At 40.6% G+C, this 22,599-nt stretch overlaps 1 protein-coding gene across 3 annotated transcripts in view; it reads left to right on the forward strand.

The window, feature by feature from the left end:
• Positions 1-19,444: 19,444 nt before the first annotated feature.
• Positions 19,445-22,599, forward strand: part of KDM4C (lysine demethylase 4C) — a 506,632-nt gene continuing 503,477 nt past the window's right edge. For 2 of the 3 annotated variants that reach the window (XM_028107255.2, XM_028107257.2), the window contains exon 1: positions 19,445-19,677. The gene's annotated coding sequence lies outside the window, so the exon portion shown is untranslated. Of the gene's footprint in view, positions 19,678-20,036; positions 20,181-22,599 lie in introns of all 3 variants that reach the window. The other variant, XM_028107256.2, reaches the window with a different exon arrangement.

Genomic DNA, 22,599 nt, shown 5'->3' on the forward strand with positions numbered 1-22,599 from the left:
CTCTTTCCACAGTTTGGCTATTGTGGACATTGCTGCTATTAGCATTGGGGTGCACATACCCCTTCGGATCCCTACATTTGTATCTTTGGGATAAATACCCAGTAGTGCAATTGCTGGATCGTATGGTAGCTCTATTTTCAACTGTTTGAGGAACCTCCATACTGTTTTGCAGAGTGGTTGCACCAGCTTGCATTCCCACCAACAGTGTAGGAGGGTTCCCCTTTCTCCGCATCCCCGCCAACATCTGTCGTTTCTTGACTTGTTAATTCTAGCCATTCTGACTGGTGTGAGGTGGTATCTTATTGAGGTTTTGATTTGGATTTTCCTGATGCCGAGCGATGTTGAGCACTTTTTCATGTGCCTGTTGGCCATTTGGATGTCTTCTTTGGAAAAATGTCTGTTCGTGTCTTCTGCCCATTTCTTGATTGGATTATTTGTTCTTTGGGTGTTGAGTTTGATAAGTTCTTTATAGATTTTGGATATAAGCCCTTTATCTGAGATGTCATTTGCAAATATCTTCTCCCATTCTGTCGCTTGTCTTTTGGTTTTGTGGACTGTTTCTTCTGCTGTGCAAAAGCTTTTTATCTTGATGAAATCCCAATAGTTCATTTTTGCCCTTGCTTCCCTTGGCTTTGAGGATGTTTCTAGGAAGAAGTTGCTGTGACTGAGGTCGAAGACGTTGCTGCCTGGTTTTCCTTTAGAATTTTGATGGACTCCTGTCTCACATTGAGGTCTTTCAACCATTTGGGGTCTATTTTTGTGTGTGGTGTAAGGAAATGGTCCAGTTTCATTCTTCTGCATGTGGCTGTCCAATTTTCCCAACACCATTTGTTGAAGAGACTGTCTTTTTGCCATTGGACATTCTTTCCTGCTTTGTCAAAGATTAGTTGACCATAGAGTTGTGGGTCCATTTCTGGGCTCTCTGTTCTGTTGCATGGATCTATGTGTCTGTTTTTGTGCCAGTACCATACTGTCTTGATGATGACAGCTTTGTAAGAGAGCTGGAAGTCTGGAATTGTGATGCTGCCAGCTTTGCTTTTCTTTTTCAAGATTCCTCTGGCTATTCGGGATCTTTTCTGGTTCCATACAAATTTTAGGATTAGTTGTTCCATTTCTTTGAAAAAAGTGGATGCTATTTTGATGGGGATTTTATTGAATGTGTAAATTGCTCTAGGTAGCATTGACATCTTCACAATGTTTGTTCTTCCAATCCATGAGCATGGAACGTTTTTCCATTTCTTTGTGTCTTCCTCAATTTCTTTCATGAGTTCCTTTCTGATCTATGCTGGTTTTAGGCTCTCTCTTTGCTTAGAGGACCCCTTTCAATATTTCTTGGAGGGCTGGTTTTGTGTTTGCAAATTCCTTTAGTTTTTGTTTGTCCTGGAAGCTTTTTATGTCTCCTTCAATTTTCAATGACAGCCTAGCTGGATATAGTATTATTGGCTGCATATTTTTTTCGTTTAGTGCTCTGAAGATATCATGCCAGTCCTTTCTGGCCTGCCAGGTCTCTGTGGATAGGTCTGTTGCCAATCTAATATTTCTACCATTGTAGATTACATATCGCTTCTCCCGAGCTGCTTTCAGGATTTTCTCTTTGTCTCTGAGACTCGTAAGTTTTACTGTTAGATGTCAGGTTGTTGACCTATTTTTTTTGATTTTGAGAGGGGTTCTCTGTGCCTCCTGGATTTTGTTGCCTGTTTTCTTCCCCAAATTAGGGAAGTTCTCTGCTATAATTTGCTCCAATATACCTTCTGCCCCTCTCTCTCTTCTTCTTCTGGGATCCCAATCATTCTAATGTTGTTTCATCTTATTGTATCGCTTATCTCTCTAATTCTGCCCTCGTGATCAGTAGTTGTTTCTCTCTCTTTTTCTCAGCTTCTTTGTTTTCCATCATTTGGTCTTCTATATCGCTGATTCTCTCTTTTGCCTCATTTATCCTAGCAGTTAGTGCCCCCATTTTTGATTTCACCTCATTAATAGCCTTTTTGATTTCGACTTGATTAGATTTTAGTTCTTTTATTTCTCCAGAAAGGGTTTCTCTAATAACTTCCATGCTTTTTTCAAGCCCAGCTAGTATCTTTAAAATCATCATTCTGAACTCTATGTCCAACATCTTAGTAATGTCTGTATTGAGTAGGTCCCTGGCAGACGGTACTACCTCTTGTTCTTTTTGTTGAGGTGATTTTTTTCGTCTTGTCATTTTGTCCAGAGGAGAATAGATGAATGAGAGATCAAAATGCTAACAGGGTAACAACGTCCTCAAAATATATACTCTAAACAAATCAGAAAAGACCTGAAACCAGGGGAAAAGAAAGGGAAAGAAAGAAAAAAGAAAAAGAAAAAGATAAAAACAAAAACAGAAGAAAACCAAAAAAACCCAGAATATGATCAAATATGATCAGGCTGGTGCATAGATCAGTGCCACACACTAGATTTTGGGTGTATTTTGGTCTGTTTAAAGAAATTGCCTTCTAAAATTTTAAAGAAAGAAAGACTTAAATATGTACAAAATAAGGGTTGATACGATGAAGAGATGGAATATGAACGTAAAGATGAAAATTTTAAAAAATTTTAAAAAAGGAATTGATAAGAAAGTGTTTGAAAAAAGAAAGAAGAGGATTAAAAAAAAAAGAAAGAAAAAGAAAGGGGAGAGAATGTGATCAGGCAGGAGACTAGAACAAAGCCATACACTAGAGATTCAGGGTATATTTTGATATGTTAGAAGAAAGTGTATCTAAAAATTTTAACGAGAGAACAACTTATATATATATGCCAAAAATAAGGGTAATTACTATGAAGGAATAGAATATGACTCTAAAAATGAAAAATAAAAAATTTTTTTAAAAAAGGGATTGATAATATGTTGGTTGAAAAAGGGAAAAAGAAATATTCAAAAAAACCAGACAGTTAAAAAAATTAACTTTGGAAAGACTAATGAATCATGGTCAAAAAGCCATGAATTCTATGTACAGTATTCCCCTAGCGCTGGAGTTCTCCCATTCTCATTGATTGGTAAACTTGTTCTTGGCTGGCTGTTCGTGCTGATCTTCTGGGGGAGGGGCCTGTTGCCCTGGTTCCCAAATATTCTTGCCGGAGGCGGAATTGCCCTGCCCTTGCTGGGCCTGACTAAGCAATCTGCTCGAGTTTGCTCCCGGGAGCCTTTGTTCCCTGCAAGCTTTCCGTACAGCTTTGGAGAACGAGAGTGAAAATGGTGGCCTCCCAATCTCCTCCGGGGAGGAGCCGAGAACTCAGGACTCCACTCCTCAGTGCGGCCCCAGAGAAAAGCTGTCAATCACTCCTGTCTCCCTGGTCTCTGGCCGCACTCTGTGCTCACCCGGCCTGTGACCGAGCGTTTCTATCTCTCACACCCGACCCAGTGTGGAGTCTCCAAACCCAGCAGATCCCTGAGGTCGGCTCCTGCGCCACTCCTCCTTGGGGAGTAAGGAGAGTCTCCCCGTATCTGCCGCTTGTTGGGTCCCTGCTGGAGGAGCAGTGGCCTGACTGTGCCGCGGATCACAGTTTATGGCAACCCTGAGCTGAGAGCCCGCGCCTCAGCTCCATTTCTGCAGCCGGCTTCCCCGCTCTGATACCCAGGAGCTCTGCCACACTCAGGCACCCCTGGTTTTTCTGTGACCCCGAGGGTCCTGAGACCACACTGTCCTGCGAGAGTTCCACCCCTAGCTTAACCATTGGAGCGACGTCCCTCAGTGGAGCCGACTTCTAAAAGTTCCGATTTTGTGCTCCATGGCTCTATCACTTGCCAGAAGCGGCCGATGGAGGCCCCCTCCCCCGCCGTCTATCCTCCCGAATATCGCCTCGGGTTCACTTCTCTGCACGTCCTACCTTCCAGAAAGTGGTCGCTTTTCTGTTCAGAGTTGTTGCTATTCTTTTCTTCGATCTCCTGTTGAGTTCGTAGGTGTTCAGAATGATTTGATCCCTATCCAGCTGAATTCCTGAGACCAGACGAAATCCAGGTCTCCTACTTCTCCGCCATCTTGCTCCCTCACCCCTCGATTGTAACATATTTTAATTCACGTTCATTTGTGTTTTTCTATTTATGGTTTGCTGACCTTGTTGAATCCGTAGGTTATTGTTTTTTGCCAAATTTGGTTAATTTTTCATATTTATATATAGTAATGCAGTTTTTCTCCTCTTTTTCTAAAATTCCAATGACATGAATTGTTAGTCCTTTGGGTACTGTTCATAGACCCATAAGGTTCTGTTCATTTTTGGCTGAGAGGGGATCTCTTTTTTTCTCTGTTGTTCAATTTAGATAATTTCTCTTGATCTATCCTCAAGTTCATTGACTCTTTCCCGTGTCATTTACATTCTTCTGTAAGGTGTTTTTGTTTGTTTAGTTATTGTATTTTCAGTTCTCAAGTTTCTTTTTTTTTTACCATTTTGCCTAATTTGTTTAAAGAATGGTACTATCTTTTAGTATATTTGTAGTATATTTGTTTTTTTCCTATTAGTAACTAGGTTTGAAATGCCAATTTCTCTTTTTCCCTATGTCTCATGACCCATTTCCACTACCCCAGCTGGGCAGATGCACAGTTGTCTGCCAGCCAAAACTGGCATTAGCTATGGCAAAATGTGTGCCAAAGTGAAATATCAAATCCAGTAAAGAATTTACCCCAAGTTCCCTCTACTTTCTGTAAATTTTAACCACTTCTGAAATGTCTATCCAAATATGTTTCTTCTCAAAGTTTAAATCTCTCTTCTAAGATTTTTAAATATAGGTATCTCATTAGGGCAGTTTAAAATTTTGGGGAAAATGTTTTAGTTTTACTTCCAATTTCATTATACATTTTCAGGAGCCTTAATTCTCACCATTTTGATAAATTATAATTCTTTTATATTTGAATGTTTGGGCTGTTGCTCTCTGGTTGTGTGGGTGGCTGGGAAATGACTGCTTCACAAAAGAACCTGCTAAGAGTTACCTCTTCATCTTTTTTTTTTTTTTTTGAGTTATAAGTGACATATAACATTGTGTAAGTTTAAGGCATGTAATGTGTTGATTTCATAGCATATACATTGCAATATGATTACCACTGTAGTATTAGCTAACAGATCCATTATGCAACATAATTATAATTTCTTTTTTTTGTGGTGAGAATTTTTAAGATCTAGTCTCCTAGCAACTTTCAAGTATATGGCACACTATTGTTAACTACAACCGCAATACTGTGTATTAGATCCCCAGAACTTACTCAGCTTCTAATTGCAAGTTTGTACCCTTTGACCAACATCTCTCCGATTCCATCACCCTCTTCCCAAATCCTCCTCCCCCAAATTTTTATTTTATTTTATTTTACTTATTGTGTCTGTTTATATCTTCTATTTCTTTGCTAAGGTTCTGCTGTTCAATTCATTTCAAGAGTGTTTGCCCTTACTTGTTGGCAAACTTTTTTTTTTAAATAAAAGTAAATAAAGAATGCATTACTTTTTTATTTAGCTTTTTATTTTAGAAGTTTTGGATTTACAGAAGAATTACAAGATTTCCTTTATATTAGATTCCCCTATTACTAGCATCTTACATTAGTATGGTACATTTGTTGCAACTGATGAAGTTGGCAAACTTTTTAATAATAGCTGCTTTAGAGTCTTCGTCAGTTAACTCCAACATCTGTATAATCTCAGTTTTGGCATATATTCATTGTCATTTCCCATGGAAACCGAGATTTTCATGATTCTTCATATGTCAAGTAAGTTTAGTTTGTATCCTAGACATTTTGAATATAATTTTGAGACTTTGTGTCTTATTTCAATTCTATAGAGTATGTTGATATTTTTGTTTTAGTGGGCGATTAACCCAGTTTGATTCAGACCACAAGTTCCATCTAGCCTTCTGTGAGTTGTAGTTTCTCTCTCTCTTTTTTAATGTTTAATTTAATTTAATTTCGTTTTAAATTTTATTTTATTCAAGTAATCTCTATACCCAAAGTGGGGTTTGAACTCAACAACTCCAAGATCCAGAGTTGCATGCTCTACCAGCTGAACCAGCCAGGTGCCCTTGTGAGTTATAGTTTCTAGGTCAGTTCCATTTTCAAAGTCTTTGCAGTGCAGTTTGGATCTGTCCTGCATGTGACCAGTATGAAACACAGGCAGAAGACTGTTATTTGCTTTAGTTGTCAAAGATTTTGTATATTGTTTTTTTTTAGGATTTTATTTATTTATTTGAGAGAGAGAATGAGAGAGAGAGAAAGAGAGCATGAGAGGGGGTTGGGTCAGAGGGAGAAGCAGACTCCCTGCTGAGCAGGGAGCCCGATGCAGGACTCGATCCCAGGATTCCAGGATCATGACCTGAGCCGAAGAAAGTCGCTTAACCAACTGAGCCACCCAGGCGCCCAGTTGTCAAAGATTTTGGCATACTATTTAGGATCAGATCCATGTATGTGCAGCTCAGGGGTGAGCTCAAGAGTTCAGAAACACTTTTGGGGGTCACTTTTCCAAAATCCTCCTCTTCTGTGATCTCTTCACTAGTTTTCAGTTGCCTAGGCTCCCATTGTGGTCGTCTCACCAGAAAAGAAGGGCTTTCTTTACCTTACTCCTGCTGCACACTTTCCCTGAGCTATCCAGAATCAATTGCTGGGGAGAGAGAGAGAGAGAGAAAGAGAGAGAGAGAGAGAAAGCAATAGTGGTTTGTTCCAATCTATTAGGACCACATATCATCCAATTGGAGAGCAAGTTTCACCTCTCTCAGAGTTTTAGGTGCCTGTTGCAACTTGTCCTTGTTAAGAGAGCCCTTTCCCTCTTCACCAGCTGAAACTAGAGGACTTTTAGGGCTATCTCTGTCCACATAGATGTGTCCTTCCTGGTTTTAGGCTGTGTTGAGACTAGGCTACAGGGGATACAATAGTGGAGGCTGGGAGGGGCAGGTGATAGTGAACTCAACTCAGTTCTCTCGTACTGATTTCTGTTCTTCCCCAATTCCTGCTATCATTTACTTTTCATAATTCTCAGACTATTCTACACATTCTATCTAGGTTTTTTTATTTGGATCAGTGGAAGAGACATAATAGAGTGTGCTTACTCCTTTTTACCCTGAACCTGAACTCACAGTGTCTTTTATATACAAATAAACTTGGTGTATATTTGTTGACCATCTATTACTACATGAAATGACCAATAATGTTAATATTTTTTCTCCTAAACCCAACCCTATGTCATTAACTGTGTGAAACATGAAACCACCACACAAACTCCCATATCATAGAGTATCATGGGGATAATTTTTTTCTAATTGCCAAAGTAATATGTATTGAATTCAGAGATTTTGAAAAATAAAAAAAGCACATTTTTAAATTTTTATTTCATAAGGATTTTATTCATTTATTTGAGGAGAGGGAGAGTAAGCGCAAGTAGGAGGAGTGGCAGAGGGAGAGGAACAAGTAGACTCCTTGCTGAGCAGGGAGCCTGATGTGGGGCTCAATCCCAGGACCCCTGGATCATGACCTGAGCTGAAGGCAGATGGAAAAGCACAAATTTGAAATGAAACATCAATCTCTGTAATCCCAATGTATAAGAGGAACCGTTGTTAAAATTTGGACTTTCTAAGATTTTGTTCTTTGTAAATATGTACAAATTTCAAATAAAGGTGGAAACACAAATATTGTTTACTTTTTCATTTATTTATTTATTTATTTATTTATTTATTTATTTATTTTTAAGATTTAAAAATTTATTTGACATAGAGAGAGACAGCGAGAGAGGGAATACAAGCAGGGGGAGTGGGAGAGGGAGAAGCAGGCTTCCCGCTGAGCAGGGAGCCTGATGCGGAGCTCCATCCCAGGACCCTGGGATCATGACCTGAGCTGAAGGCAGATGCTTAACAACTGAGCCACCCAGGCGCCCCACTTTTTCTTTAACATAACAATATATTAGCCAGTGTTTTTTGTGACACTAAATATTATACACTACAACAAGCTTTTTTTCTTTTTTTAAAGATTTTATTGGGGTGCCTGGGTTTTTTTATTTAGTCAGTTTATTTAGTCAGAAAAAAACTATGAACATTAAATGTTTAAACATTTTAGCTATTGGGTTGCCTGGGTGGCTCAGTTAGTTAAGGGCCAACTCTTGATTTCGGCTTAGGTCATGATCTCAGGGTCCTGAGATCGAGTGCCGTGTTGGGCTCCACAATCAGCAGGGAGTCGGCTTGATCTCTCTCTCCCTGTCCCTTTCCCTCTGCCACTCCCTGCTGCTTGCGTGTGTGTGCACGTGCGCATGTGCATGTGTGTGCGCACACGTGCAAACGCTCTTTCTAAAATAAATAAATCTTTAAAAAAATGTTTAGCTATTAAAATAATGGGAGGATAAGGTCTCATAAACATAACTGACTCTCACCTTGACTCCTTGCAAAGAATGCCTAAAGTAGAATTGCTGGTTTAAAGGCAATGCACATTTTTAAGGATTTTGATACATATAACAAAAATGCCTTCTAGAAAAGAGATTTGGAATGTAAATTGATATATATATCTTATTAGGTGGTTTTTTTCCAGTTTTTTTATTTTTTAAATTTTTATTTATTTTTAAGATTATTATTCATTTATTTTAGAGAGAGAGAGTGCATGAGCAGGAGGAGGGGCAGAGGTAGAGGGAGAGAGAAGCTTAAGGATACTCCCCGCTGAGCTGGGAGCCTGATGCAGAGCTCAGTCTCAGGCCCCATGAGATCATGACCTGAGCCAAAATCACCAGTCAGCTGCTCAACCCACTGAGCCAACCAGGTGCTGCCCCTCCATTTTTTTTAAGATTTTATTTATTTATTTATTTGAGAGAGAGAGAGCATGAGCAGGAGGGAGGGGCAGAGGGAGAGGGGGAAGCAGGCTTCCAGCTGAGTAGGGAGTCCCACATGGGGCTTGATCCCAGGACCATTACCTGGGCTGAAGGTAGCTGCTGAACTGACTGAGCCACCCAGGTGCCCACCCCCCCTTTTTTAAAGACTTTATTTATTTCTCCAGGTTTTTTTTTTTAAGATTTTATTTATTTATTTGACAGAGACAATGAGAGTGGGAACACAAGCTGGAAGAGTGGGAAAGGGAGAAGCAGGCTATCCACTGAGCAGGGAGCCCAATGCAGGGCTCAATCCCAGGACCCTGGGATCATGACCTGAGCCGAAGGCAGATGCTTAACGACTGAGCCACCCAGGCGCCCCCTCCAGTTTTTTTTTAAATTAATTTTAAACTTGATGAAGTCCCAAAATTCATTTTTGCCTTTGTTTCACTAGCCTTTGGAGATGAATCTTGAAAGATGTTGCTGTGGCTAACGTCAAAGAGGTTACTGCCTATGTTCTCCTCTAGGATTTTTGATGGATTCCTGTCTCACATTGAGGTTTTTCATCCATTCTGAGTTTATCTTTGTGTATGGTGTTAGAGAATGGTCGAGTTTCATTCTTCTGTATATAGCTGTCCAATTTTCCCAGCACCATTTATTGAAGAGACTGTCTTTTTTCCATTGCATGTTTTTTCCTACTTTGTCAAAGATTATTTGACCATAGGGTAGAGGGTCCATATCTGGGGTCTCTATTCTGTTCCATTGGTCTATATGTCTCTTTTTGTGCCAGTGCTTTGTAATATAGCTTGAAATCAGGCAACATGATGCCCCCAGCTTTGTTTTTCTTTTTCAACATTTCCTTGGCGATTTGGGGTCTTTTCTGATTCCATACACATTTTAGGATTGTTTGTTCCAGCACTTTGAAAAATGTCATTGGAATTTTGATCGGGTTGGCATTGAAGGTATAGATTGCTCTGGGTAGCATAGACATTTTAACAATGTTTATTCTTCCGATCCATGAGCTGGAATATTTTCCCATCTTTTTGTGTCTTCTTCAATTTCTTTCATGAGTGTTTTGTAGTTCCTAGAGTATAGATCCTTTACCTCTTTGGTTAGGTTTATTCCGAGGTATCTTATGGTTTTTGGTGCTATTGTAAATGGAATCATTTCTCTAGTTTCTCTTTCTACAGCTGCATTGTTAGTGTATAAGAAAGCAACTAATTTCTGTGCATTGATTTTGTATCCTGCCACATTACTGAATTGCTGTATGAGTTCTAGTAATTTGGGGGTGAAGTCTTTTGGATTTTCCACATAAAGTATCATGTCATCTGCGAAGAGAGAGTTTGACTTAATCAAGATAAAAAGCTTCTGCACAGCAAAGGAAGCAGTCAACAAAACAAAGAGGCAACCCACGGAATGGGAGAAGATATTTGCAAATGACACTACAGATAAAGGGCTGGTATCCAAGATCTATAAAGAACTTCTCAAACTCAACACTCAAAAAACAAATAATCAAGCCAAAAAATGGGCAGAAGACATGAACAGACACTTCTCCAAAGAAGACCTACAAATGATTAACAGGACAGATGAAAAAATGTTCATCATCATTAGCCAACAGGGAAATTCAAATCAAAACCACATTGAGATACCACCTTACACCAGTTAGAATGGCAAAAATTGACAAGGCAAGAAACAACAAATGTTGGAGAGGTTGTGGAGAAAAGGGACCCTCTTACACTGCTGGTGGGAATGCAAGTTGGTACAGCCACTTTGGAAAACAGTGTGGAGGTGCCTCAAAAAATTAAAAATAGAGCTACCCTATGACCCAGCAATTGCACTCCAGGGTATTTACCCCAAAGACACAGATGTAGTGAAAAGAAGGGCCATATGCACCCCAAAGTTCATAGCAGCAATGTCTGCAATAGCCAAACTGTGGAAAAAGCCGAGATGCCCTTCAACAGATGAATGGATAAAGAAGATGTGGTCCATATATACAATGGAATATTATTCAGCCATCAGAAAGGATGAAGACCCAACTTTTACATCAACATCCAATCTGGAGGAGATTATGCTAAGTGAACTAAGTCAAGCAGAGAAAAGTCAATTATCATATGGTTTCACTTATTTGTGGGACATAAGGAATAGCATGGAGGACATTAGGAGAAGGAAGGGAAAAATGAAGGGGGCAAACTGGGGGGAGAGATGAACCATGAGAGACTATGAACTCTGAGAAACAAACTGAGGGTTTTAGAGGGGAGGAGGATGAGGGGCTGGGTTAGCTCGGTGATGGGTATTAAGGAGGGCATGTACTGCATGGAGCACTGGGTGTTATACAAAAACAATGAATCGTGGATCACTACAACAAAAACTAATGATGTATTGTATGGCGACTAACATAACATAATAAAATAAAATAAAATAAATTAGTTTTAAACTTACAGAGAAGTTGTAAGACTGGAACAAAGAACTCTCATGTAAGCTTTACTTAGATTTACCATTTTTGACATTTTGCCATATTTGCCTTATCTCTCTCTCAATTTCTTTCTCTCTCTACACACACACACACAGAGACACACACAGACACACACATACACTTGTTTACATATTTTCAACCATTTGAAGCTGGGTTGTGCATGTCATGTTTCCTTTTGCCTGAAAACTTTAGTGTATTCCTAAGAAAAAGAATATTCTTGGGCGCCTGGGTGGCTCAGTCGGTTGGGCGACTGCCTTCGGCTCAGGTCATGATCCTGGAGTCCTGGGATCGAGTCCCACATCGGACTCCCTGCTCAGCAGGGAGTCTGCTTCTCCCTGTGACCCTCCCCCTTCTCATGCTCTCTCTCTCTCTATCTCATTCTCTCTCTCAAATAAATAAATAAAATCTTTAAAAAAAAGAATATTCTCCTATATAAGTACAGTATAGTTATCAGATTTAGGAAATGTAACATTGATAAAATTCTTTAATTTTATCAGTGCTCTACAGTTTTATTTGCTCTACAGTGTATATTCCAGTTTCTTGAATTGTCCTAATAATGTCCATTATAGCATTTATTTGTTTATTTATCTGTCAGTCTAGGACCACGTATTGCATTTAGTTGTCATATATTTTAACCTTCTTTGATTTGGAACACTTCTTTTTTTTAAATTTTATTTATTTGACAGAGAGCACGAGAGAGAGAGAGAGAGAATGCACAAGCGGGGGGAAGGACAGGGAGAGGGAGAAGCAGGCTTCTCCCTTGCCCCTCTGAGCAGGGAGCCTGACTTGGGGCTTGATCCCAGATGCTTAACCCACTGAGCCACCCAGGTGCCCCTGATTTGGAACACTTTTCCAGTCTTTCTTAGTCTTTTATGACGTTAGCATTTTTGCAGCATACAGCCTAGTAGTCTTACAGAATGTCTCTCATTTTAAGCTTGTGTGATATCCTTCCATAGGATACTACATCCAGGTCTAAAAAAAAACAAATGAAGCTGAAATAGCATCAAACATGGATATAGCTTTCATCAAGAGACATTCTTATAGAAAAAAATGGTTCTGACAAAGGATTACCCAATATGAAAATAACAAGGGATCAAGAGACTAAACAATACAGCTGCTAGATAATTAATCCTCTTATCTAAAGTACAGCTAATGTAATTAGGTCGACAGAAATGGTTTTGTCAGCGGTGGGGGCTCCTGCCTTTTCAGTTGCATCACTGCAGTACTTTGTGCAGGCAAAGCCATGTCTACCTCATATACAGTTATCACGGGCATCTTGACTATTCAATGTATATCCATTTACTGAGTTAATCGGTGAAAAGGATTACCTAGAGTTTGCATCTTTAGTCTTATGGTTATTTTATTTTGTTGTTTGTTTGCTCTTTTTACTAACAGGAACCTAGACCAAGAGAAAATACAAGATTTTCTGCATTCTATATATAATCTGTGGCTAATCTTTGTTCATTTGACTTGTGGGGGTGGACCTAGTAGCTAAGAGACTTATTAACATGAAATCCTCTCCAAGTTCTTGCTGACTCCTAAGAGCCTTTGCTCTCAACTTTAAGAATCACTGCTCCAAAAAATTATAGTTTAGAAACCGGGCCTTCACTTCTTCAACAATTTAGTGAAGAGCCCTGTGGAACCCAGAGCAGGGTCTGCACTGCTGGAGCAATCTAGACAGTGACCTGTGGAATTTACAAGTAGTGCTCTGGGATGTGGTCTTCATCACTTCTCACTATAACATTTGCCCTTGGGTCTGTTCATTCAAAAAAATAAATAAAAGAGCAGAACATACTAAGTTACATCAGTTGCTGAAAAGAATAAACTCAATTGAAAGGAAAAAAACAAATTCTTGAAAAGGTGTCAGAATATCAACAAAACCTTCACAAATCAAGAATTCACTTGAAGAGAACAGCCAACAAAATAGGAATGCATCTATGCATTCTGATGAAGGGCTGGCTAAAATCAGGAAACACTGAAAAAATAATATAAAGCCAGTGGGAGAAAAAAGCTTGTTATGGTGTAAACTAAGAAGAAAATGTAAAGAAATCTGTAGAAAAGCTTTTTAAGTTCAGAGAAAAATAATGAGTAAGAATTTGGTAAACCGGGGCGCCTGGGTGCCTCAGTTGGTTAAGCGTCTGCCTTTGGCTCAGGTCATGATCCCGGGGTCCTGGGATCGAGCCCCACATCGGGCTCCAACTGCTTAGCCAGGAGCCTGCTTCTCCCTCTGTGTGCCACTTCCCCTGCTTGTGCTCTCTCTCTGTCAAATAAATAAATAAATAAATAAATAAATAAATAAATAAATAAATAAAATAAAAAATAAAAAGTTCATAAATATTAAAAAAAAGAATTCAGTAAACCTCTTAGAGATGAGATAGCTCTTAATGAAGCTATTAACTACTGAAGAGAAAGTGCGGACACTGTAATGCTACAGGAAGAGGAAGTCAGAATGAGCAAGACATCAAGCCCTGGAAAACCTGAATGTATATCAGAAATCTCTAAAACAGAGGAAATAATCTCTTGATTATAAAAGTTATGATGCTAAAGTTTTGAATAATTGTCTTGTGCAGATCGATTCTGAAACTGAGAAGAAAGTAATAGGAATGAAATTGTATTTTCTTTAAAAATTTTATTTATTTATTTATTAGAGAGAGAATGAGGGCATGAACACGGGGAAGGGCAGAAGAAGAGGGAGAGAAACTCAAGCAGACTGTGAGCTGAGCTCGGAGCCTGACTTGGGGCTCAATCTCATTACCCTGAGATCATGACCTGAGCTGAAACCAAGAGTCAGATGCCTAACCAACTGAGCCACCCAGGCGCCCCAAAATTGTATTTTCTGAATTAGATGATGGAGAGCCGGGGAATCACCAAGGTGAGAAAGTGAAAGAGGAGACAGTTCTATCAGTTATCTGTTGCTGCGTAATAACCCCAAAACTTAATGGTTTAAAGCATCGGTGATTTATTACTTTTTTCATGATTCTCTGGGTTGGCTGACAGTTTATCTGCTGATGTTGCCTGCATTCAGCTGGAAAGTGGCTGGGCTGGAAGGCCAACATCTGGCATTTGCTGCTGGCTGTCCATTGGGAGCCTCAGTTCTTTTAATGTGGCCCCCCTTTCTCTAGTAAGCTAAACTGGCATCCTTATATGATAGTGTCAGGGCAGCATCATAAGATGAAAGCAAAAGCTGCGGTGTCTCTTAAGACCTGGCTTTGGAAGTTACATAACATCATTCCTGCCACAATCTGTTGACCAAAGCAGGTCACAAGATCAGCCCAGATTCTGGGAAGTAGACAACCTCTTGATGGGAGGAAGAGTAAAGTCACATTGCATAGGATCATGGGAGGAATTTGTGGTCATATTTTGCATTTGATCACAACAGGGAATGGATATGACAAAGGCCCAAGCTACATTAACATTAGTTCAAGGAGAGAAACTTTTTACAACTTTAACTGAGTGATAGATGTCAATTATGCATGATTGAAAGAGAACTTAAGGAAGGTGGAACGGGATACTTGTTAGTTGGTCAGTGCAAGACCCTTAGAAAATGTATCACAAAGCTGAGATGTGAACTCATTCATCAGACAGAATACCTTACAGGAAGAATGTAAGCAGAAAAGAAGGATTAGGAGTAGTCAGGTACAGAGAAAGGGAAATATTAAAATCAGTAAAATCAATAAAATAAGAGGTGAACTGTAGAATATGAAATACGGCAACATTTTATTCTGCACAAGAATATCCATGATAATGGATCCTTGTTTGTGATACGAAGAGCTATTGCTGGAGACGAAGCAAGCCAGACAGAAATTAATAAAGGAACAAGTAAAAAGAAATTGGTAATACTCTGAAAATCAAGGATTGTTAAAGCAATTCCAAGAAGACATTTTGTGGTCTCTTTCCAAATAATCCATTAATTTCATTTCTAAGATGTCAAGTGCTTTGTTTCCTATTGTAATGAGAGACTTTATAAAAAATAGCAATACAATAGCTCATGTCTCCCTCTGTGAAGGGATCTTTTAAGCTCATTGCTTAAGGGTAGAGGGGTATAGTACCCCTTGGTGATGAGGATATCTTGTGAAAGTACAGATACTCTATGACCATTATTGGAAGAGATGTGCTTAGACTGGAACCCTGATGCCATATTAATCAGTATCCAAAAAAATTCCTCCCCATCCACCACAATGGTTAGCTTCGTTGACTCTGGTACAAATCCCAACCGTTCTCAGGTATGCCCATCACAAACTACCACCATCAGGACTCTGTCTCCTCCTGGTCAGTCTGAACCACCTTTCCTCCACTTCGTGAGCATAAAACTTTACTTCTATCCTTATTCATGGAAGGCCTAAACTGCAGGCCTGAGATAAACATACGTGGCCTCTACCTGAAATAATGGCCTTGTTCTATGGTTATTACAGCTATAAACATTGACTTCCACCTTTTATCTTTAGTAATATGTTTTTGGTAATTACAAATAATGCTGCTCTTAATATGTGTTTTGATGCACATACACATGCATTTCTGTTAGGTATATACCTAGGAGAGAAATTACTAGGTCACAGGGTATGCATATGTTCAATTTGAGCAGGTAATGCCAGGGTTTTTCAAAGTGGTAGTAAGTACTTAAAAGATATATAAGCACATAAACAAAAGCAGCCTGTCTTTCATTTAAGATCAATTTGCTGAAGACCCCAAAACAATTTTTTATGAGAAATAAGAATTAACCTTTGAAAAAATGAAATGAAGTGTATGCATGCATTAACAAACCAGAATTTGCTTTGATTCTTGATTGGGATGAAGTCACAATAATTTCTCCACCAAATAAACCATTTCCTTTCTATAATTCATAAAAGAATACTATTTCCTAGCACATTTCAGTAAAAGTTGAATGAGGTAATTAATAGGTCTTCTCTATAGATAGGTTTAATACACTGGAATCCATTGGTTCAATACATTGGAAATTATATGGTGTTTAATGATTAAATATGTGATAAGATACTTATTACTCCAGATAATTTTGTCCTGGGGCTTCAATGTAAGCCAACACATCTCCCCAGTAAACCCTCTGGTCTACAGACTAACACAATTGGTTAATACACAGATGGCATTATCATATTCTGTCATAAATGGACCTGCTGCCTTCTTTACTATCTGAAATGATTTCAACAAACTAAGGTGAAGAAAATATTTACAAAATCATCCCCTTTATATTTTTAAACTTTTAATATAGTCTTTGCCTGCAGCTGAAAAGGATTTGAAATAATAGTATGTTTGTAATATGGCTGGAAAAGCTAAAAAAATTACTTATGCTAACAAAATTATTGTAATAGTGTTACATTTCTTTCTGAGTTATTGACAACCCTGATAAAAAAAGGAAAATATCCACCTAAAAGAAACAAAGAGTTAAAAAGAGAAAAAAAAACCCTTTCAGTTACTGAAATTCTTTTTTTTTTCCAGTTACTTAAAATCTTAAGGGTCAATAGGACCAAAAGGAAAAAGGAGCTCAGTTTCCCATCCATTTGTTTTTGTCTTCAAGTTTTCCCCTTCCAGTACTACAAAAATTGTTTTGGAAAAGGAAGGGGAAGGTCCATAAGTTTTACCTTTTAGTTTATCAAGTTAAATCAACCTGGGTGGTCCATTTGTCAAAAGGTGAGTAAGAAAGTTGATATAAAAAATATACAAAAATTAACATACTAATGTTTTAAAAGTCTTTTAAATGTCATACAAACAAAAGTGCATATATCCTAAGTATACAGCTTGATGAATTATCACAATTATTGTCATCAAGGTAAAAAAATAGAGCATAACCAGCATCCCAGAGGTTCCCCACCTCTTCCTTCCCAGTTGCTCTGCCCCCTTTCTCCTCCTCAAATGTAGCCGTTACTTTGACTTTTAACACCATAGAATAGTTTTATCTATTTTTAAATGTTATGTAAATGAATCATATATCATGTATTCTTTTGTGTCTAGCTTCTTTCACTTAACACTGTATTTGTGAGATTTAGCCATTTTATTTCATTATTTATTTTTTAAAAGATTTTATTTATTTATCTGAGAGAGAGACACACAGAGAGAGAGAGAGCACATGAGCAGGGGGTAGAGGGTAGAGGGAGAAGCAGACTCCCCAGTGAGCACGGAGCCCGATGTGGGGCTCGATCCCAGGATCCCAGGACTCTGGGATCATGACCTGAGCGGAAGGCAGCTACTTAACCAACTGAGCCACCCAGGCACCCTAGCCATTCTATTTTAGATAGCAGTAGTTCATTTATTTTCATTGTTGTTTAGTTTCCATTGTATAAATATACAAGCATTTATATCTTCATTCTGTTGATGACTGTTTGGGTTGTTTCCAGTTTGGGATTTCACAATTAATGCTGCTACAAATTTTCTTCTACATGTCTTTGATGCATATGATATCTGTATTTGTTGTTTTCCAGCTTTTTAAGTGTTTTGGGATTTTACATTATTTTCTTTGACGTTCAACATGCTTGAAGTCAGCAAGGCTGATATGTTACCCTAATTTTTCAGTTTAAAAAAGTTCTGAAATTTGATTTACTGTGCTTAACAAATGTTATTTGTGTAACATCTCGCATCCGCAAAATGTAAAGGGACTGGAATTCAGATTTCCAGACTTTATCCTGGTGTACCAGGTTGCCAGTCTAATACAGCATATGGCTTCCTAAGTACCCTGGATTTTAGTAGCTGTTTGACAAATTTCTTAACCTCTATACTTCAATTTTAATATCTAAAATGAGGAGATAATAATAATACCTAGCCATTGAATTATTATAAGGAGAAATTTAGCTAATATTTGTGAGGCACTTAAAAACAGTGTCAAGCTCACAGTAAGCTCTAAATAAATGTTGGGTTATGTATTTATTGTTTTAGCATATCCAACTGCCTTGTAAGGAGGGTTGGGATCCTAATAGTATACACATTTGGAAAATTCCCATTTGAGTATATATATTAGGCAAGTTCAGACGTGTATATGGGTAATACAGCATAAACCTTGTTTCTAATTTAATAACTAAAGAAATGTGGTGGACCAATAATCCCATTAGCCTTACTTAACCACATTTCATCTGACCTCGATATGCTCTTCCCAGAGAGAAAAGACTTCAAGGGTGTGGTAAGTGGACCTGTTGAGATATTTTAAAAAAGCAGAAATCAGTGGATTGTAACAGGAAGCTCAGCATATTAGTTCGTGTGCTCAGGAGTGTAATGATCTTGAGTAGTCTTAGCTAAGAGGACGTTAGGGGAGACGCTACAAGGGACCCAGCTGGGTACTCTGCAGGAAGTTAAAAAAAATTGAGCTTTGCAAAACATCTGGTGTTAGCCATCTGTCTTTGGCAGTACAAAGGTTTAAGGTCTCTGGTTCCTTCTGACACCTTGGAAGGCGGAGTTACAGCACAGAAGTAACAAGTAGTAGCAAGCTAATTTAAGTACGTTCTCAGGGGTCCGGAGACACTTGCACTTCCTGTTACTACAATTCCGGCCAAAACTGCTGTCAGTCCCTAGTTTTTGAGAGCTACCGAGCCTCGATTCCTGTTGTGGCCACCCTCGGTTCTCCTCAGCTCCAGCGGCACACCTGGATGGGCCGTGCTCCACCTAGGTGCTTGGAATATGGCACAGTTTCGCTCTTCTAGTCAAAGAACACGGTCTTTTGCCTGACAGTTACTCGTTAAAAGGTTGGCAGGTGGACCCCTTGGCCCACTCGGGATCTCCCATTGTTGCTGGGAGGCGCAGGAGCCCCGGCCAGTAAGACGCTGTCACTGCTGCCCAGCAGCGAGCCCCGACATCCTAGCCAGGCTCCGCTGGGCATTCCGAAGCCCCACCCATGGCAACGCCACTCTGACGTCCGCGCGCCGGAGGCCGCCATAGGCCCGCGTTGGGGCCCAGGACGACGTGTGGCGCGTGGACTCTATCAGGTCCAGCCCCGCGGGAACCCGGTAGGCACTTCCGGGCCAGGTTCTGTGCACCTGTTCCTTCCTTCTCCTTAAGTGTCTTCCCCTCTGGGAAAGAGTGGACATGCCCCTCCCCAGAGAACAAGATGCACGACAGCAAACCTAGATTAAGAACAGCACGGAAGACTAAACCCAAACCAAGAAGGTGCCGGGCATCTTTAAACTGTTTGGAAGTTCACGTGACCCACTAAGTGCCGGGCCCCAGTGGTCACGTGACAGCGCGCGCGCCCCCGCGCAGGGAAAGCCGGCAGGCGCTGTGCGCGCGCCTTCGCGGCTGCCTCCCATCCCCTCGACGGGAGGGTGAGGAGCGGCGGAGTGATCAGGCGTCTGGGGGCCGATGCGCGTGCGCAGCGAACAGCTGTCACCCAGTGCGGAACAAGTCTTCCAAATTTCCCAAATCTCCCTGGGCCGGAGGCCACCCTCTTCCTCCTCATCTTCTTCCTCTGGGTCGTATCCCGGTCCCCACCCGCGCGCCAGGTAACCGCTTTTCCGGAGTGCGGGCTATAGGGATGGTGGGGGGAGGGGTCCGGGCGGTCTTCTCGGCACTGTCCCCCTCTGCTCGGAGCCGCTGGGGGTGCCGGCGGCAGGGGCAGCGGAGACGCGGGGCGGGAGACGCTTGGTGCCCGACCGCCGCCGCTGTCATGCTGGGGAGAGAGCGGCCGGCCATAGTCGCAGCAGAGGGAAGCGGGAGCCAGTGACAGTCCTCTCCGGCCCTCTCGGGGGTTCGGTCCCCGCGCTCGCCGTTCTCCGGGGGCCGAAGTCTGGGTCGCGCTCCTTGCAGCAGAGGAGCGCGCGGGTGGTCCAGGGATGCCGACTCTTTCCCATTCCTCTTTCAGCCTGGTCTGTGGCGGATTCCAGGGAGGCACGGCCTGCTGCGCCCTCGGTGCCATCTCTTCTCTGGAACTGTCACGACCCGGGGGAGTGAAGGCGGGGGCTCCTCTCCAGAACACCTCGCCGCAGGCAGGCAGCCTCTCTCACGGGTTCGTCCGCAGCCCCCGTGCTGTCCTTTTGGTTTTTCCGGCAAGGGGCCATTTCTTCCTGCAGTGCCTGAAGCCACGATGCGGTGTAGACAGTGGGAGCTTAATAAATGAGTTGGATCGCTTTGCGTGGAATGCCAGGCACGCACAGGACGTGGCGTAGGGTGGGAATGTGGAGGAGGGAGGCAGGCAGGCTGGGGCTCCGGGTTCGAGCTTGGGTTTTTCCTCCAGGCTTAGCCAATGAAACCAGCAGGGCTAGATTCAGAGGCTTTCCGGGTGAACTCGGAGCCAGTCTTCCCCTAAACTGCCCGGTGCAGGTCTGCACGGGCTGGCTTTGGTTGTGGGCGATGCCCAGGAGGGGTTTTGTAAGGTTTCTGCTCCAGGAAAAGAGAGGGCAAACTTTTTTTTTTTTTTTAGCACTTGGTAAATTACCCCTCAAGGCGGTTTATTAAACCTGCTTTGGAAATGTAGAAGTTGGCGTTGGTTCACCCTTATCTCGGTGTATGGTAGGCTCAGTTCCACCTAGGTTCGGACCAAGTTTTGACCTATTTCACCCACTTGAATTTGCTGTAATTTATATTTTTAATCTTGGGAAATTCGGCTTCACCGTTTCAATGGTAACAGTTACTAATATAATTTCCAAGTGTTGTGGTTGAAAATTAGTGGCTTTAATTCTTAAAGGTCCATTTTTGCTTTGAAACACTTGGTTCTTCTTTACGATCATTACTCAAATTCTGCCTTGCTGGTCTCCTCCCAACCCCCCATGCTTTGTTTTGGAATGTATTACACGGCTGTTCGGTTTTTTAGGCCCTCTTTCTCCCAGTTTAAGGCGTTATGAAAAGTTTGCACACAGTCTTTACAACACTCCACGAACTTGGTAGTACAATTTAAATCGGAGACTTGTTCCGTTTTATTAACATTTAAATCGGTTGCTTGTCTAAAGTTAAAAATACAGGTTTTAAACCTTGTAGGTGCACAGATGCTTTTTAAAAATCCATTATTAACTTTCTATAAGAATGAAGATTTTAAGAAGCTGAACAGGTACATAATTTTTAAAAAGTTATTTAGATTTAAATTTCAAATAAAGGATGAAAATTTGAGTTCTCTACTTGACACCTTCTGAATCACCCAGGACTAAGTTAGGGGCCTAACTAACCTTGGGTAGTCTGTGATTTCTTTTCTTTCTTTTTTTCATTGTTTTGTCCTTGTATCTTGACTGGCTCCCCCCCCCCCCCCCCTTAGAATGTTAGGGCTTTGAGAACAGGTTCTTTTTTTTTTTTTCCTTTGCTGTATCTCTAGCAATTTACCATAATGCCTGGGGATGCTAAAATATCCTCTCTCTTTTTAAATAACAACTTTATTAAGATATAACTCATATACCATATAATCCGCCTATTTAAAGTGGTTTTAGTACGTGCATAGAATTGTGCAACTATCATCAGGATCAATGTTAGAACATTTTTATCATCTCCAAAGAAACCCTGTTCCCATTAGCAGTTATTGTCCCTTTCCCTCCAGCTCCCACCCCCTTTAGCCTCAAGCAATGACTAATCTGCTTTCTGTCTCAATAGATTTGCCTGTTGTAGACATTTCGTATAAGTAGAACCATATAGGGCGCCTGGATGGCTCAGTTCTTAAGCATCTGCCTTAGGCTCTGGTCATGGTCCCAGGGTCCTGGGATCGAATCCTGCATCGGGCTCCCTGCTCCTTGGGGAGCCTGCTTCTCCCTCTGCCTCTCTCTCTGTCTCTCATGAATAAATAAATAAAATCTTTTTAAAAAATAAGTGTAACCATATAATATGTGGGTTTTTGTGACTGGATTCTTTCACTTAGCATAATGTTTTCAAGGTTCGTCTATCGTGTAGCATCTATCAGTACTTTATTCCTTTTTATGGCTGACTTGTATTCCATTGTATGGATATATAACTTTTTGTTTAGTCATCAGTTGATGGGCATTTCGGTTGTTTATACTTTTTGGCTGTTTTGAATAATGTGCTAGGGACATTCACGAATTAGTTTTAGTGTGTGTGTGTGTTTTCTTTACTCTTGGATATATGCCTAGTAGTGGAATTGCTGTGTTAAACCTTTTTTCTTGAGTGAATAGATGGGTGAAAGAGGGATAGTTAGTGTTGAGGGACCTATTCTCTCTAGGCCTTTGAGGGACCTAGTCCTAGACCTCCACCACCAAGTCCATTTCTCTAGAGGACAGAAGTCTTTGTGTGGGGCTTTGTCCTGTGGATAGTGATGTGTTTTTCTTGTCTGGATGTCTTCAAGATCATCCCTTTATATTAGCCCAGTTTTTCTTCATAAAGGAAATGATTATTTCCTTGGTACTAATTTGTTATATATTTATTAGAGATATGGTGATAAAACAGGTATATTCCATACTATCATTAAACTCAATGTCTAATGCAGGTCTTTC

Source organism: Eumetopias jubatus, unplaced genomic scaffold (assembly GCF_037043125.1).
Source record: "Eumetopias jubatus isolate StellerSeaLion01/CBP00866 unplaced genomic scaffold, mEumJub1_p1.0 scaffold_15, whole genome shotgun sequence".
Taxonomy (NCBI): Eukaryota; Metazoa; Chordata; class Mammalia; order Carnivora; family Otariidae; genus Eumetopias; species Eumetopias jubatus.